General features: G+C 36.3%; 1 protein-coding gene across 1 annotated transcript in view; it reads left to right on the top strand.

The window, feature by feature from the left end:
• The window catches only part of THEMIS (thymocyte selection associated), a 162,817-nt gene that overhangs the window by 39,738 nt on the left and 106,708 nt on the right, over positions 1-16,371 (top strand). The window lies entirely within an intron of this gene.

Genomic DNA, 16,371 nt, shown 5'->3' with positions numbered 1-16,371 from the left:
GAGAAAGAAGAGGGGGAGAGAGAGACATCGATAAGAAAGAACATCAACTGACCACCTCCTGCATGTGCCTCACTGGGGATTTGGCACACAACCTGGGCATGTGCCCTGACTGGGAATCTAACCAGTGACCTCTTGGTGCATGAGTTGACGCTCAACCACTGAGCCACACTGGCTGGGCAACACAATATTGTTTTAAATAGCTGATTTAAATTCTTTCTCTAGGAAGTCTAATGACTGAACTTCCTCAGGGAGTTTCATTTGATTGCTTTTTTTTTTGCATTGTGTATGGACCATATTTTTTTTTGCTACTTTGCTTGTCTCATAATTTGATGTTGAAAACTGGGTATTCTAAACAATATAATGTGTCATCACTAGAAATCTGATTCTTTTTCCTCCGGGTTTATTGTTATTTCTCGTTGTTAACTGACTTATCTGATCTAAATCTATAAAGCCTGCATTTTTTGTCATGCACGGCCACTAAAGTTTGCTCTGTTAATTTAGTGGGCAGCAAATATATGAACTAAGATTTCCTTAAACAGCTAGAACTAAGAAGTCTCTCAGTCTTTGTTGAGGAGTTATGTGTTTATTTTGGGGCATACTTTCAATACTCAACCAGGCAATTTAAAACTCTTGCTTAAACTTTAGTTTCTTCTCCTGTAGAGCTTCAAACTTGCCAGAATCAAAAGCTTAGGGCATTCTTAAACTTTCCTGAGTATGCACATAGTTCTGAGTGTGTGCATAGTTCTATACATGTATGTGTTTTCTAGATTTCCAGGAATATTTTGGAACTTTTCAATGTCCTCAGCTTTTCATTCCTCAGCTTTTCTTGTTAAGCTGTTTGGTTAGCCTATTGTTTTCCTCAACTGTATACACCACTGCAGGCAGCCACAAAAGTTAAATAATTGCCTCTTATTGTTTTTGACAAATGCTCTGAGAAAAAGTATTTTCCCACCAAGTGAGCTAAAAATAAAATCAGATAAAGACACTGTTGCAAGTAGAATCTTCCAGACATGTCAAATAATGACAATTCTGTGAAAATAAGCTGTAAAGGAACTCCAACTTCTTTCTGCCCCCTCCTGTGACTGCTAGGGTACATTTTCCCCCCATTATTGTAGGCAGTTAATTTTCATGGCTACTGGAAATTGAAAAGGGTACAAACAGTGGAAATATAGCAAGTTCAGTTGCTACAAAGTTTGCTTTTCTTAGCAAGGTTTGGCCATTTTTTTAAATAAATACTTTAGATTGCTTCAATCCTTTGGTTAATTTACAGAATTCTGAAAAAAAATTAATCTCGAAACACATTTTTCACCAGTTTTTTTTATTACTTTAATAGAGAAAATTTTTAAATGTTCTTATTTTACCATTTTTGCTAACACCATCCACTTTCTGTATTTAAGTAAATTATATTAACGCAGATCCTTAATTTCTCATGGAAACTCAAAAGTTTTCTTTCTTTTTTATCCTCACCCGAGCACATTTTTCCATTTTTTGTTCAGATAGAGTGGGAGGGAGAGAGAGAGAGAGAAACATCGACGTGAAAGGGACACATCAAGAGGCTGGCACCCACACGACCCAACCAGGGCCAGGGACAAACTACAACCGAGGTACATGCCTTTAGCGAGAACCAAGCCCGGGTCTCTCTGGACTGTAGGCCAATCCTCTAACTGCTGAGCCAAACTGGCCAGGGCTGGAAATTCTAAAGTTTTTATGAAGATGACTATAACCTCGGCAAGGGTACCCATGATGATTTCTTTACAAATATAGAAGCTTTACTGAAGAGAGATTCCAGCCTTTGCCAGTAAATATAGCTTTATAGATTCAACTCCAGCAAATGGAAACTTTTAAGAAAGAAAATCTTTGTAGAAATTTGGCAAGGACACTTTCAGGGGAAAAACTGGAAGTTAATTTTTTGCTAAAATGTGGTTGGGGAACTAAACTTGTGATATACATCACTGGTTGCAAACTATATTAATATTATGTTTCCATATGTCTCTATTTTGCCACCTCAAACGTATATCCAGCATATTAAAAGAACTAAAAAGCAATCATTTCAGTTCTTTATGGAAATAAACATACTGCTTTAGAAACACAATGTGTTCTTTTTGAAGACAGCCTTCTTCACTGAGTCTTCTTATGAGCTAGAAAACATGTGATTCTTGCCAAACACAACAAAAATATATTCTGATATTTGGTAGTTAATTGCATTATGTCCATAGATTGATAAATCATGTAATTTAATGTTTGAGGTATTTTAAAGTCCCAAACTTCTGGATTACTTCCTGGAAAGAGTTTTTCCTCTTTTGAAGTGTTCCAATGCATAGATAAGAAAGACCTCATTAGTCACGAAAATATCCAGGATAAGGTATTTTAATATATTTTTCTGATGAACAGATTTTTACCCCCAAATATCAAGTTTACATAATGGTTGCTAAGGCATACCTTCAAGGAGATTGTGGTCGCATCTCTAAAAATCATGCTTAAAATTACTAAGCTAAATTGAAAATATTTTTGTTTGAATTTTTAGATCCTGCTTTATAACTTTTATTACTGTGTAGGAATTGTATTGCTGGAGATGAGAGGCATGTAAGGAATGTAATATTAGAGCTTAGAGATGAAACATTCTTTACTATCCTACACTCTACTCTTCCCATTTTATACACTCAAATGAGATTGCTGATGATGTGCCAGACTCCTGGATTCCAGAAGAGGGCATTGTTACCATAGGAGGTGACAGCTCCATGCCTGGTACTGCCCCTGAAGACCTTATAATGGACAAGATGTGGAGGCAGAAGACAATGATATTGATGATTCTGACCCTGTGTAGGCCTACGCTAATGAATGTTGTTTGTGCCTTGGTTTTTTTTTTTTTTTTTATCCTCACCCGAGGACACTTTTTCATTCTTTGTTCAGATAGAGCAGGAGGGAGAGAGAGAGGGAGAGAGAAACATCGGTGTGAAAGGGACACATCGAGTGGCCGCCACCCGCATGACCAACCAGGGCCGGGGACAAACTGCAACCGAGGTACATGCCCTTAGCGGGAACCGAACCCAGGTCTCTCCGGACCGCAGGCCGATGCTCTAACCGCTGAGCCAAACTGGCCAGGGCTGTGCCTTGGTTTTTAACAAAAAAGTTTAAAAAGCAAAATAATAACAATAATAATAGTAATAACTAAGTATTATATTATTTATAAAAGAATAGCTTATAGAATAAAGATATAAAGAAAAAATTTTTGTCAGCTATACAATTTGTGTTGTAAGCTAAATGTTGCTATACAAGAGTCTAAGAATTAAAAAATTAAAAAGTTTATAAAATAAAAGTGTTACAGTAGGGTAAGGTTAATTTATTATTAAAGAAAAATATTTTTTATAAATTTAGCATAGCCTAAGTGTACAGTGTTTATAAAGTCTACACTGTAATGTACAGTAATATCTTAGGCCTTTAAATTCATTCATCACTCACTGAATCACCCAGAACAACTTTTAATCCTGTAAGCTTCACTCGTGGTAAATGCCCCTTATGGATATACCATGTTTCTGTCTTTGAAACTGTATTTTTACTATATCTTTTCTATGTTAGGGTATGTTTAGATACAGAAATACTTACCATTGTGTTACAATTGCCTGCAGTACAGTATTCAGCGGAGTCACATGCTGTACAGATTTGCAGCCTAGGAGCATTAGGGCCTCCCGTATTGCCTAGGTGTGCAGTGGACTGTAGCATCGAGGTTTGTGTTAGTGCACTCTGTGATGCTGCCACAATGACAAAATCACCTAACGATGCATTTCTCAGAATGTGTCCTCATCATTAAACAATGCACGACTGTATCCTTTTCATCACACAGACACATGCTGGTGCAGTCTGGGAGGGGACTGCACAAGGGTGTGATCAGGAGGCAAAATTCCCTGAGGGTCATCTTGGAGGCAAGGTCTCACAGATAATGAAAACAAATCAAGAGAAAAAAGTTGTAAAATGAATAATATACTTCATTAAAATGTATCTAGATACCGTTTTGACATCCAATCAACATAAAATTTATTGAGATATTTTACATTGCTCATGCTAAGACTAAAATGTGGCAGATGCTTTCCACTTATAGCTCATCTCAGTTCCAGCTCTGCACATTTTAAGTAGCCACGTTTCAGATGCTCATGCCTGCGCCGTGGTACTGTATGGAGAACATCCGAGTGCTCTAAACAGTGTGGTTCCAGAGTCTGTGCTCTTCTTGCTTCATCGTAGAAAAAGAGATGGTCCGTCGTCAGCCAAAATCAGTATTACAGTGAAGATCCACAGATCCCCTGGATATTTTTTCTAATGTTTTTTTGTTGTTGTTGTTGCTGTTGTTAAATGCAGTGAACATTGATTGTAATGATAAAGAAAAACAAATCTAAACTAGTTACTCCTAAAACAATATGAAATGGGAATTTTTAGATAAATGTTAGACAATTCAGTTAACATAAAATTCCCTTCATGTATTCAACGAATTTAAATCATGTTTTAAATACAAGCTTCAGGCAGTGCCTCCCACTTAAATGAATTTCGACCAGAGAAATGGTTAGATGGATTTTATCTGGCAGGTGCTCAAGCCATCCTTAAGTAGCTAGGCTGACTTGCCACATTTGCAGAAATTAGGTCAGTAATGAAATAATAAGCCCCTATGAATGTAGCAGTTCATTTCTGAGGGCACAGCAGACAGCACTGAGCTTCATGCCTTGGTGGCTCCCCTGAGCCCCACGCCCCACCGGGGGTGAAATAGAGCAGGACCAGGAGGAACAGGGAGGTTAGGAAATCCCAAATGTTAAGGGGCTGCTGGCAAACTGCCAGTCTTTGCCTTGGAGGAAAGCATTGTCTTTATTACTGGGGAATGGGAAAAAACAAAACACTTTTTTTCTGGAGAGAAGGAAGATTTTACAATTTTAGAATGTCTACCAGGAGGGAGATATTTTCTATCATTTCTGTACTGGCTGGGAAACAAATCTGTTATCTCCAGATTCTAAATCATAGCTGTCATGAGGGTTATCAACCAACATATCTATTTCCCTGAACAGTAAGACTCTTTTCAAAATCATTTTAATTATAAATGTGAAAGACACAAAAGAGTATTGAGAATAACCAATGACAAAATTATAGACAAATACTAGAATTATTTTTTCAAGAAATTTATTGAGGTTAAATGACTAAAGTTAATGAAACCTCCTACTTTGTGACTGGGTATCAAACTATGTGATACATTAACATTTTTCAAAATGAATTTTCTCATTGTTTTATTTGGGAAACTATATACTTAATTGATAGAAAACAAATATTATTATATTCAATGGTCATTCATTATATTTTTCAACTACCATTGAAGCGATTAAGTCTTTTATGGTTAGCCATTTTATGATTGTACCTAATTTTTTTGAAGCTAATTAAAATATCAGCTTCTGAATTCCTTCTGGAAATTACCCGATAGGTAATTTGTTTTGCCAAAAAGATTTAAATATATTTAGTAGCTTTATCATGAATAACCTTTATCGCTCCTGCTTTTTGAAGGACTTTTGTTAAAAGAAGCAAAATATAAGGCAGAATTTGCTCGTATTTTTCCAACTGGATGTTATGAAGACATATTTCAGAGAGGCCCTGAATAGTCTCCCTGCCTCTTGGATAATTTGCTACTTAAGGAATCATGGGTTATTCTTCCAAATTTTCTGGGTCAACTTCTCTTACGGCATCTCTTCCCCACTGTGCTCACTTAAGCAAAATAAATTCAGCTATGTCTATTATACAAAATGTTTTCCTGGATGAAAAAGGATATTCCGGATATACCATGCAAAAAAAAATATGAGGCAATCTAAGTGCACACAAAAATTCAGGCTTTTACACAAATTTTCATTTCCATTTTTTTTGGCCTATTTTTCCTTGTGCTCTTTAGTACGTGATCAGATTATTTCTCCATGGCCTTGGTCTTTGGATAACTAAAATGTATATTATCTGGAAGACAATAGACTTTGCAAGTGTAGGTTAAAGGGTTCTTTTCACCCACCTATGTACATTTCAGCCTAATGCCAAAATTCTGTCAGAAAGATGATTTTAAAATGCACTTTTCCATAACTGGAACTGCTCTATAAGTTTTCATGGTATTAATATTTTATGCACATCTTCAAAAAATCTATTTAACCATATTTTGCTTTTACCATTCCCCTTTCCTACATGCACATCTCCTCTAAAGTTCTTTATGGTGCTGCCTCAACAGTATCATCTCCGTGCAAATAAACTTCCCTTAAAAAATTGTCTGCTCAGATCTTTATTTCCTTGATTATCTTAAATGGACATTGATAAAACACATTACAATATTTATACAAATTATATAGTAGTGATTTAGAGGTTCTGCCATTGTACCAAAAGCCTTTTTTAATAGACTTTTTAAAGAGCTGTTTTAGGTTCACAGTAAAATTGAGTGACAAGTACAGAGATCTTCCATATACCCTGCCCCGACATATGCATATCCTCATCCTTTATCATATACCCCACCAGAGTGGGTACCCTTTGTTATAACTGATGTACCTGCATTGATATATCATAACCAAAGTTTCTGATGTACATTGGTTCACTCTTGGTATTTTATGTTCTGTGGGTTTAGATGAATGTGTAACAATATATATCCATATTATAGAATTATACAGAGTATTTTCACTGTCCTTAAAGTCCTCTTTGCTTTGTCTGTTTATCCTTCTTCCCCACAACTCCTGGTAAACTTGTTTCCATAGTTTTATAGTTCCAATATCTAATTGTAATTATAAAGTATGTAGCCTTTTCCAATTGGCCTTTTTTATTTAGTAATATAAATTGAAGGTCCCCATGTCTTTTCATAGCTTGGTAGCTCATTTCTCTTTAGCACTGACTGATACACCATTGTCTGAATGTATCACAGTTTATTTATTCACTTACTGAAGGACATCTTGGTTGCTTCTAAGTTTGGCACTTATGAATAAAGCTGCTATAAACATCCATGTGCAGGTTTTAGTGTGGACATAGAAAACACAATTTTTTAAAGTTATAAGATGTATTGATTTTTCTCAACTTTACAGATACTATATACAATCTTGTAGAAAATTTAAAAATGGAAGAAAATGCAGAGAAATAAATTAAAGCTCCCTATAATCTCATCACCAGAACTATCTAGCATTAATATTGGTTACATTTCCTTCCATTGTTTTCTAGTCATGGCACACCCACACACAGATAGACATGTTTTAATATAATGAGAAACAAGCTTATTTCTGAGGATTTGCCTATATTCTTCAAAAAGCAATTTTTATTTTCTGTATAATAGTCCCTCATATACACATATCATAATTTATTAAGTCCTCCCTGAAAATGATCATTTCCTTGAGCAGCTTTGAACTGAAGTTTTGTCCATATTTCTCATTTTTATAATAATTTCATGTACATAGAATTACGACTTCAGAAATAAAAATGTTTCTCATGTTTCTTATGCATATTGCCAAGCCACATCCCCTACAAACTCTGCCAACTTCCATTCCTTTCAAGAACTAATGAGAGGGCCAATCTAGCTGCTTTTTTGAAGCTATTACTTACCGTTTAGTCCTCCCTTCTTTGTTTAAAAAAAAAAATTACAGCTTTATTGAGATGTAATTTACATACTATAAAAGTCAGCTGTTTAAAGTATATGATTCAATGATTTTTAGTAATCCTGTCTCAGTTTTTCAAGCAACATGAATTTAAAAACCTTCGGCATCCTGGCAAATGGCAGGGCCTGTCGCAGAGGTGGCGGGGTCACTGGGTCTGGAGTCAGGCACAGGTGGCAAGAGTAAAGGCCCAGTGAGTCAGAGGAAGAGAGCGCTGTTCAACTTCTTTTTTTTATCCTCACCCGAGGACATTTTTCTACTTTTTGTTCAGATAGAGCGGGAGGGAGAGAGAGGAAGAGAGAGAGAGAGAGAGGAAAACATCGATGTGAAAGGGACACATCGAGTGGCTGCCACCCGCACGACCAACCAGGGCTGGGGACAAACTGCAACCTAGGTACGTGCCCTTAGCGGGAACCGAACCCTGGTTTCTCCATACCGCAGGCTGACGCTCCAACCGCTGAGCCAAACCGGCCAGGGCTAAGGGTGTTTATTTTCACTCTCATTCAACCATTCCACAGTTCTGAGTAAGTATGGCCAAGAACAAATGAATTTGAAGGCTTTTAGAAACGAGGTGATAATCATTATTTGAAGTAAGATCATCCAGTAAAACTAATGCAATCAAATGAAACAAAAATTTTAAATTTGTTAGAATTAATAAGTGAGCTTAGTAAGAAGACAGGATAAAAAATATATAAAACAAATATATATATAAATATGTGTGTACTTAAAATATGAACATAAACAAATATATATTTATATGTATAAAAATATAGAGTCATACCATTCCATTTATAACCATTTAGAATATAAAAGGTAATATATTTTAAAATAGCAATGGAAAAGCATAAAACAACTATGCTTAATATCTTTATATGTAGTATAAAAATATTATAAAACTTTAACTGTTTTTCTTATTTACTTAAACATATTATAAAAGCTTTTTTATTAAAAATAAATAAACACAGCCCTGGCTAGGTGGCTCAGTTGGTCAGACTGTCATCCCATACGCCAAAAAGGTTCTGGGTTTGATTCCCTGTCAGGGCACATACCTAGGTTCTGGGTTTGATCCCTGGTCTGGGCATGTATGGAGGAAACTAATCAATGTTTTCCTATCATTTGGATATTTCTCTCTCACTCCCTAAAATCAATAAAAACATATCCTCCAGTGAGAATTAAAAAATAAATCAGTAAAAAAATAAGAAAACATATTTTAAGTGCTTGAATCAGAAAACTAAATATCGTATATATCAATTAATTTATGATATAAACATAATGATAAACCTAATTCAGATATTATAATCATAATTATTATTGTGTTGGCTCTTGTCAAAGTAATTCTCAAGTTCATTTGGAAGAATAAACAAGTCAAAATATTCCAACACATATTTAAAAACACAGAACAATATGAAAGTACTTTCCTGCCAATATTAAAACCTATTACAGCCTGGCTGGTGCGGCTCAGTGGACTGAGTGATGTCCTGTGGACTGAGGGGTCCCAGTTCAATTTCCAGTCAGGGCACATGCCCGGGTTTCAGACTTGATCCACAGTAGGGGGAGTGCAGGAGGCAGCCGATTGAGGTTTCTCTCTTACATGGATGTTTCTATCTCTCTCTCTAAAAAAAATCCATAAAAACATATTTTTTAAAAAGCCTATTACAAAGTTAGAATAAATTATGCTGAATGTTACAAAATATGAAAATCTGAGTCAATAAATTAATAATAGTGGTACTAATTGTTAAAGAAGCATTAAAGCAATGCTTTAAATTGGACTCTAATGTCCTGAACTTAAGCCTTTGTTTATAGCTTTGACCTTAATGTATACTCTTACTTTCTAGTTAGTAAATTTGGTACTACACATCTGGGATTAAAGAAAAAAGTTATTTAGTAAATTAATGTAATGTAGTTATCAATTTAGATAGCAATAGATGAAATTGGATCATCAACCTTACACCAGGATTTACAAAAGAAATTTGAGGTAAATTAAAGTTACATTTTAGGTAAAATTATTTTATGTTTGTATATAAAACATCTTTTCAGATGATAAATATAATAAAAAAACATAAAAAATCAATATATTTAATTATATAAAATAAAACTTTCTGTACATCAGAAAAATAAAAACAGGAAGAAAATTCAACAGCAAAATGACACAATTTAAAAAACACTAGTATCATTAAAATGTAAAACAAAAAAGGTCCAGTAGTCTAGAAGAACACTAACTGGGAAATGAATAAAGAACAGAAGAAATTCAAATGGCTTGTAACCACACAGAAATTAGTTCAGATTCAATGTAAATTAAGACAATAATGACAACTTTTCCACATATGTATTAGCTGAGTTTTACCATAATAATAATAAAGTTGAGAAAGGCATTGTCAAGGGGTCACTCTCAAACCTAACCAAAGGGTGTATAGAATGCTATAACCTTTCTGCAAGTAAAGGTGATAGATTTCAAGAGCCATCTGCCAGTCAATTGGTAAATCTTTCTTTTGTGCAAGTGCAGAGAAAACGAGTGAGGACAGAAATCCGCTTCTATCTTGATCCCGCCCTCCTGGAACCAGCAGTCTGTGGAGAAAAGGGCCTTTCACCTTGTGGTTCCACTTATTTGAATAAACTCTAAAGAAATAACCATCTTAGCCCTGACTGGTTTGGCTCAGCAGTTGGAGTGTCAGCCCGGGGCCCAGAGAGACCCGGGTTCAGTTCCCGCTAAGGCATGTACCTCAGTTGCAGTTTGTCCCTGGCCCCGGTTGGGGTTGTGTGGGAAGCAGTTATTCGATGTGTCCCTTTCACGTAAATGTTTCCCTCTCTCTCTCTCCCACTCAATCTGAACAAAAATGAAAAAATGTCCTCGGGTGAGGATAAAAAAAAAGAAAAGAAATAACCATCTTAAAGCTTATTCATACTAGCAAAACCATATAATCAATTTAAATGCCCAATAGTGAGGAACAAGATAATGTATGACACATCCCTTACAACATATTATATAGCCGTTAAAGAGAAAATTTGTGAAACATATTTAAAACATGAGGTTTAATCATGGTCCAGTATTAAGTGAAATAGGAATTCAAATAACTATATTTGGTATACCTTTAATGTTCTTAGAACATTTCTATCTGTATCTATGTATGCATATGTCAAGATTGGAAAAAAAATGCCAAAATTTAAAAAGATTGGGTGATCTCCTTGATGTATTTTAGTACATTAGTTTATTAATTTTCTTATCTATAAAGTTGGGAAAATATAAATACTATTTATCTTGTATAATTCTTCCAAGAATTAAATAAATGAAATGAGGTGATCATTAAGTGCTTATTACAAACTTTGGCCTGTAAAAAGTACTCAATAGTTTTCCTTCCTTTTATTTTTATTCTTCTTATTATCTTTGGAACATGTCGAGGGACTCCTCTGTTTCATGAGACCGAGGATTGGTAGGCCTCTAATGTTCTCATTTCAGCTCTGTCTTCCTTATTGCGAAAATAAATTCTAGCTTTGGGGGACAGTGGTCAATTAGTAGTTCTTGGTGGTGTGGTAAGTTTTCATCTTTTTCTATCATATTCTATGTCTTTTTGAAAATACTATATTGGGAAGTCAGGAACTGTCACATCTAAGCTTCTAGACTGTTGATGTTTAAACCCTTCTTGATCAGATACAAAACATATAAGAGCCCCATTCGTTTATCTTCACTATTTAAAGTAATCAATACCAGCAAGTTCTCTGGTCTTTTCTGCAAGTTACTGCCTGGGCCAATCTCTGAGTAGTCTGAGGCAGTACCACGGGTGTTACTGGTGCCGCATCTCCCGTGCACTAAACGAAAGCATCTTGAAACTCTCAGAAGCGCTTGCTGACCAGGTCAGTTCTGTATAATGTCCAGCAACCTACTTTCCAAAGCGAATCCAGGGGGCATGGTGGCGGGCTAGCCAATTAAAGAGATGCTGATTATAGCTGGGATTTTTAAGTTCATGTTATGTGAGTTAGTTTGTTGTTGCCTGCCTAGTAACATGGATTCAAAAGGATGTCTTTAGGAAGAAAATGTCCCTTTTTATATGCTCGTGAATTTAGGAAAAAGCGTTGTTTTCTTCATCATGCAAATCAAAATCTATTTAAGTCATACGCTCTGATATTCATTTAAAACTTATGGCTACATTAAAAATCATATATCTTCCTAATTTGAATTTAATGTAAACTGATTTCTAATTGTTTTGTATAGCCACGGGTAGCAGATTTTTGAACACGGCATGGTAAAAATCAGCAAATCTGTCAGCCTGCACCACATTAAAGGAAACACCGCAGCATGTGTGACAGTTACAAAAGAATTGCTGCTGTTTTCACCCTTCACAACACAATACTTTTTTCAATATTTACCTCCCAAGTGTAGAGCGGGAACCATATGGGGCTTTACATAATCGTGAGCATAAACAGGTGGCTACTTAGGTACATTTAATTTGCAGGCAACATCAATGCTAAGCAACGCCGCCAGCGCCGCATGCCTCCCCAACTCTCTCCACTAACATTCCATTAGCAAAATTAAGATCATTAAGATAGTGGGAGGGTGTGCTCCTCCCTGAACTGGCTTCAACCACCTTTCAGAGCCATGAATAAGACATGTTTTCAAAAATGCCTTGGTGTTTCGCTGTTTCTTTTGTTCAAGGGAACGTCAGCAGCTGTGTATAATGCATACCTTGTGAATAACTACAAACAGCATAGTCTTTGCATTTTAAAAGTGCTTACATCTCCCTGCAATCTGCTCATTATGGGCATAAAACTATGGTGGTTACATTCTAAGCAATTCATCAAAGCATGGGGTCAGACAAACTCTTCAAAGCAACCTGGAAATGTTTCCCCAAAGGCCATCCACTAAAAGAGGTCACCTGAGACTCACTTTCACATTCAAACACTTTGGTAAAAATCTGTGGAAGAGATTGTTGTTGAGATGTTTTGCTCAATCTGTGTCAGATGCTGAACTGTGGATTCTTTAGTTTGCCTCATCTAATTTGATCCGGGCTGGAATGTCTAGTTTGTCTTCTTTGGTCTTATAGGTACTAAACTCTCTGACTTTATAACTATCCTGCGATGGCTTAGAGTTCCAGGGTAGCTCAGCTAGTGTGGCTCAGTGGCTGAGAATCAACCCATGCACCAAGATGTCGCCAGTTAGATTCCCAGTCAGGGCACATGCCCAGGCTGTGGGCCTGATCTCCGCTGGGGGGCATGTAGGAGGTGGCCAGTCGATGTTCTCTCTCATTGATGGTTCTGTCTCTCTCTCCCTCTCCCTTCCTCTCTCTGTAAAATCAACAAGGAAAAAAAAATTTTTACAAAAAAAATTCCAGAGGAAAAAAAGAGGAGGAATAATAACCATTAATTTTTTGCTTTTTCTTGGGGGTGGGGGGGAGTTTATGTTATATATTAAGTGTTTTCTATGCTTGTTCCATGTATTAACTCATTTAATCATCGCATTGATTTTATGATGCAGAAGATATTTTTCCTGTTGGACAGAAAAGGACTAATTGTAGCCCTAAGCGTGTAAGTCCTCAAGCCGGCACTGTGAGGAGAACACTGAGGCCAGAATTACGCCCAGGCTGCCTGAGTCAACACCACACTGTTTGCCCCTTCACTTTCCTGTTGGGATAGCTGTGCGCTGCTGGCCCTTAACATCTTAGTGCCCACAGTCACCACGGCAGAAGCAGTAAATCTGTGGTACTTTGAAGATTCTCCTACCAAAGCCTAGCGAGAGATTCGGGGTGACGAAGGTCTGCGGGGGTTCTTTCCAGACCCGACCCGATGCCTCTGTGTGTCTTTCCGTAGCCCGGGGGGCAGTGCTCTGCAGAGCTTCACAGTCCAGGCGGTTGTGCTTCTGCCAAGGTTGATGAGAAAAAGAATTTCTCCCACTCTCTCCTCATCCCGAATTTATCATTCATCCTCACTGCTTGGGAGAGAGAAAACCTGAACATGAACACATTATGTGACAACTTTATTCAATAAGCTTTGATTATAAGAGATGTATAGGCAGAGATACCAAGTTATATCATTTGATTTCAAAACCTAACATTAGTAATGTAAATTATTTGTTAAACATCTCAAGTGGGCTAGATGTGCAGCGTCACTCCTTTCAAGAGAAAGGAGATCTTTTTATTTAATTATTTTATTACTATTATTTTTTATCCTCACCCGAGGACATTTCTTTGCATTTATTTTTAGACAGAATAGAAGGGATAGAGGGAGGAAAAGAAAGAAACATCGATGTGAGACAGACACATCAAGTGGCTGACACCCACATGATCCCAACCGGGGCTGGGGACAAACTGCAACCGAGGCACGTGCCCTTAGCAGGAACCGAACCCGGGACTCTCTGGTCCACAGGCCAGTGCTCTATCCGCTGAGCCAAACCGGCCAGGGCAAAAGAGGTCTTTTAAAAATGCAATAATTGGCTCAGAGTTAAAAATAAATTGGTAGGTTTTATGATTTATTTGTTTTACCTGCAGGTAGAAGAACTATTAAGAACTCTTAATAGCTATTATAGACAATTCCAATTCCATTGTAAGTGTAAAAACATTTAAACACAGAAGTTCTACAGCCTCGCTTTGTATCATTTAACATTTTTAAAAAATGGTTACCATATCTGATATGTCTTTTTCCCTCCCAAATACTCAATTAAATTACTACACAACATTTTCTTATCATGAACTTTGACATTCCTCACATTCCTTCTTTCTGCTGTGGGAGACTCTTTGATGAAGATTGTTGGAATCATTCATTAGTTGACGATGTTCAATAATCCTATAATTGACTCTGAGAAGTCTGGAGAATTTTCTCACAATTTGAACATTATTATTATAGTATTATATGATAACATTATTAGATATTATATAATAGTATTATTAGATATTATTATATGTCCTTTGCACAAGGATTTTGAGGTTTTTGCTTTGATAGGTTATTTCATGAACTCCATTTCTATCTGAAGTTGAATGAAGATGCTCAAGCTAGAATTTCTAGTGAAAATAGTGGATTTGGTATAGTCTCGAAGATTTTTTTAGGATATACTGACCTAAGAATTGTCTTGGGAATGTAACAAAATTATTATTTTTTTAAAAGCCACCTGAAGCACGTGAAATGAGAAGTCCAGATAGGCCAATATGAAATAGCAGACTGTTTAGAAATTCAATGGCAGAGCAGTTTCCTAAGGGGTGGAAGCACACACTCACAAAAAATAATTCAGATTTACTTTGCTTTGTTGGCAGAGAGACAAGACACAGTATTAGCAATCCGTAGCAGTCTGATTTATCTCCAAATCTTCTTCACATATCTCAATGCCTTAGAAATTTTCAAGTGTGCATGTCAAATATATGAGTGTTAATTTAAAATAGTGTGTGTGTACTTGACATATCTTTACCTGTATCTCAAGGACAAATTTCTGTATAATGACAGTGAATATTAATCCATATTTTGATAAATTTGTGTTAAAGAAGTTTCAGCCACTTTAATATTTTATTAGACTAGAGTGTCATTATTTTACCTCACAGTATGGCTGAAGAAAAAGCTTTAGTGGAAGTCGAAATGTCAACTCTGCCCTTTTGTGTGCGTGTGTGGTTCTTGTGTTTATATTCATTTTAATTTTAATGCATGGTTTTCTTGTAGCAAGTGTTTAAAGTGATCTGTTAATTTTGTGAGGGTTGCTATGTTTTAATACTAGGATAATATATTCTAGAAATCCACTTAAATAGGGCCAGGAAACTTGTAGCACACGGGAAATACATGAACTGGTGTGTGCACCACAATCAACCCCTTCACCTTGGGTGGCCCCCAAGCCTGCTCAGAGGCATCGCCCGCACCTGCCGGCGTGTGACCATCCGACAGCAACAGAAAATGCCCACCAGTGTCTTAAATATCAGTGAAGTTCACGTTCTTATGCTGTTAGATTTAAACATCTCTCAGTCTTTCTTCATCCTAAAGCAGGGTATACACCCACCTTGGACCACCCTTGTTAGCTCAGAAAAGGTTAGACAAACAATGTATGATTTCAGATAATAGTGAAAGGGGAAAGTGTGTAGCTCTGTGATTAAGCCCTTGAGTTTTAGAGACACAAAAGCATGCTTTGTTTCTTATGATCTACATGATGATAGAGAATTTATGGCATCCTTTCAAATGTTCTTGTGCTTATCTGTGAAATGTTTGTGTTTTATTTGTAGCTACCATATATTGCTATTTTGAAAATTAAATTGTATCTTACATATGAATTTTCAGCACACTTTAAGCTTCTAATATTTTAATAATTCTAATATTAGTGATGTCAGGGAAAGATCGTTATTAGTAGGTAAAGTTCACTTTAAGATTCCTGGTTTCAAAGATGGAGAAAATATATTGGATCGGAACTGGGAAAGCAAGCTAAAGATTAGACAAGAAAAAGATAGTAAATTCTTCACAATAATCTCATGCTATGTATATTAAATAATATTGTGACATATAGTTGGAAAATAAAATTTTAAGAAGTATTCCCTATTTGGGTGGGAATTTCTGAGATAGAAAGAGAAAAAAGAAAAAAATATGATGTGCACAAATTCTACACAGTAAACCAGGAAATTATTCTTTTTTAAAAAAATATGTTTTGATTGATTTTTTAGAGAGAGATAGAAACATCGATGTGCGAGAGAAACATGCATCGGCTGCCTCCTGCATGACCTCTACTGGGGATCGAGCCCACAACCCAGGCATGTGCCCTGACCAGGAATCGAACTGGGACCTCTCAGTC

Source organism: Molossus molossus, unplaced genomic scaffold (assembly GCF_014108415.1).
Source record: "Molossus molossus isolate mMolMol1 unplaced genomic scaffold, mMolMol1.p scaffold_m16_p_8, whole genome shotgun sequence".
Taxonomy (NCBI): domain Eukaryota; kingdom Metazoa; phylum Chordata; class Mammalia; order Chiroptera; family Molossidae; genus Molossus; species Molossus molossus.
Note: the sequence above shows the minus strand (reverse complement) of the source record. Positions and strands in the feature narration are given on the sequence as shown.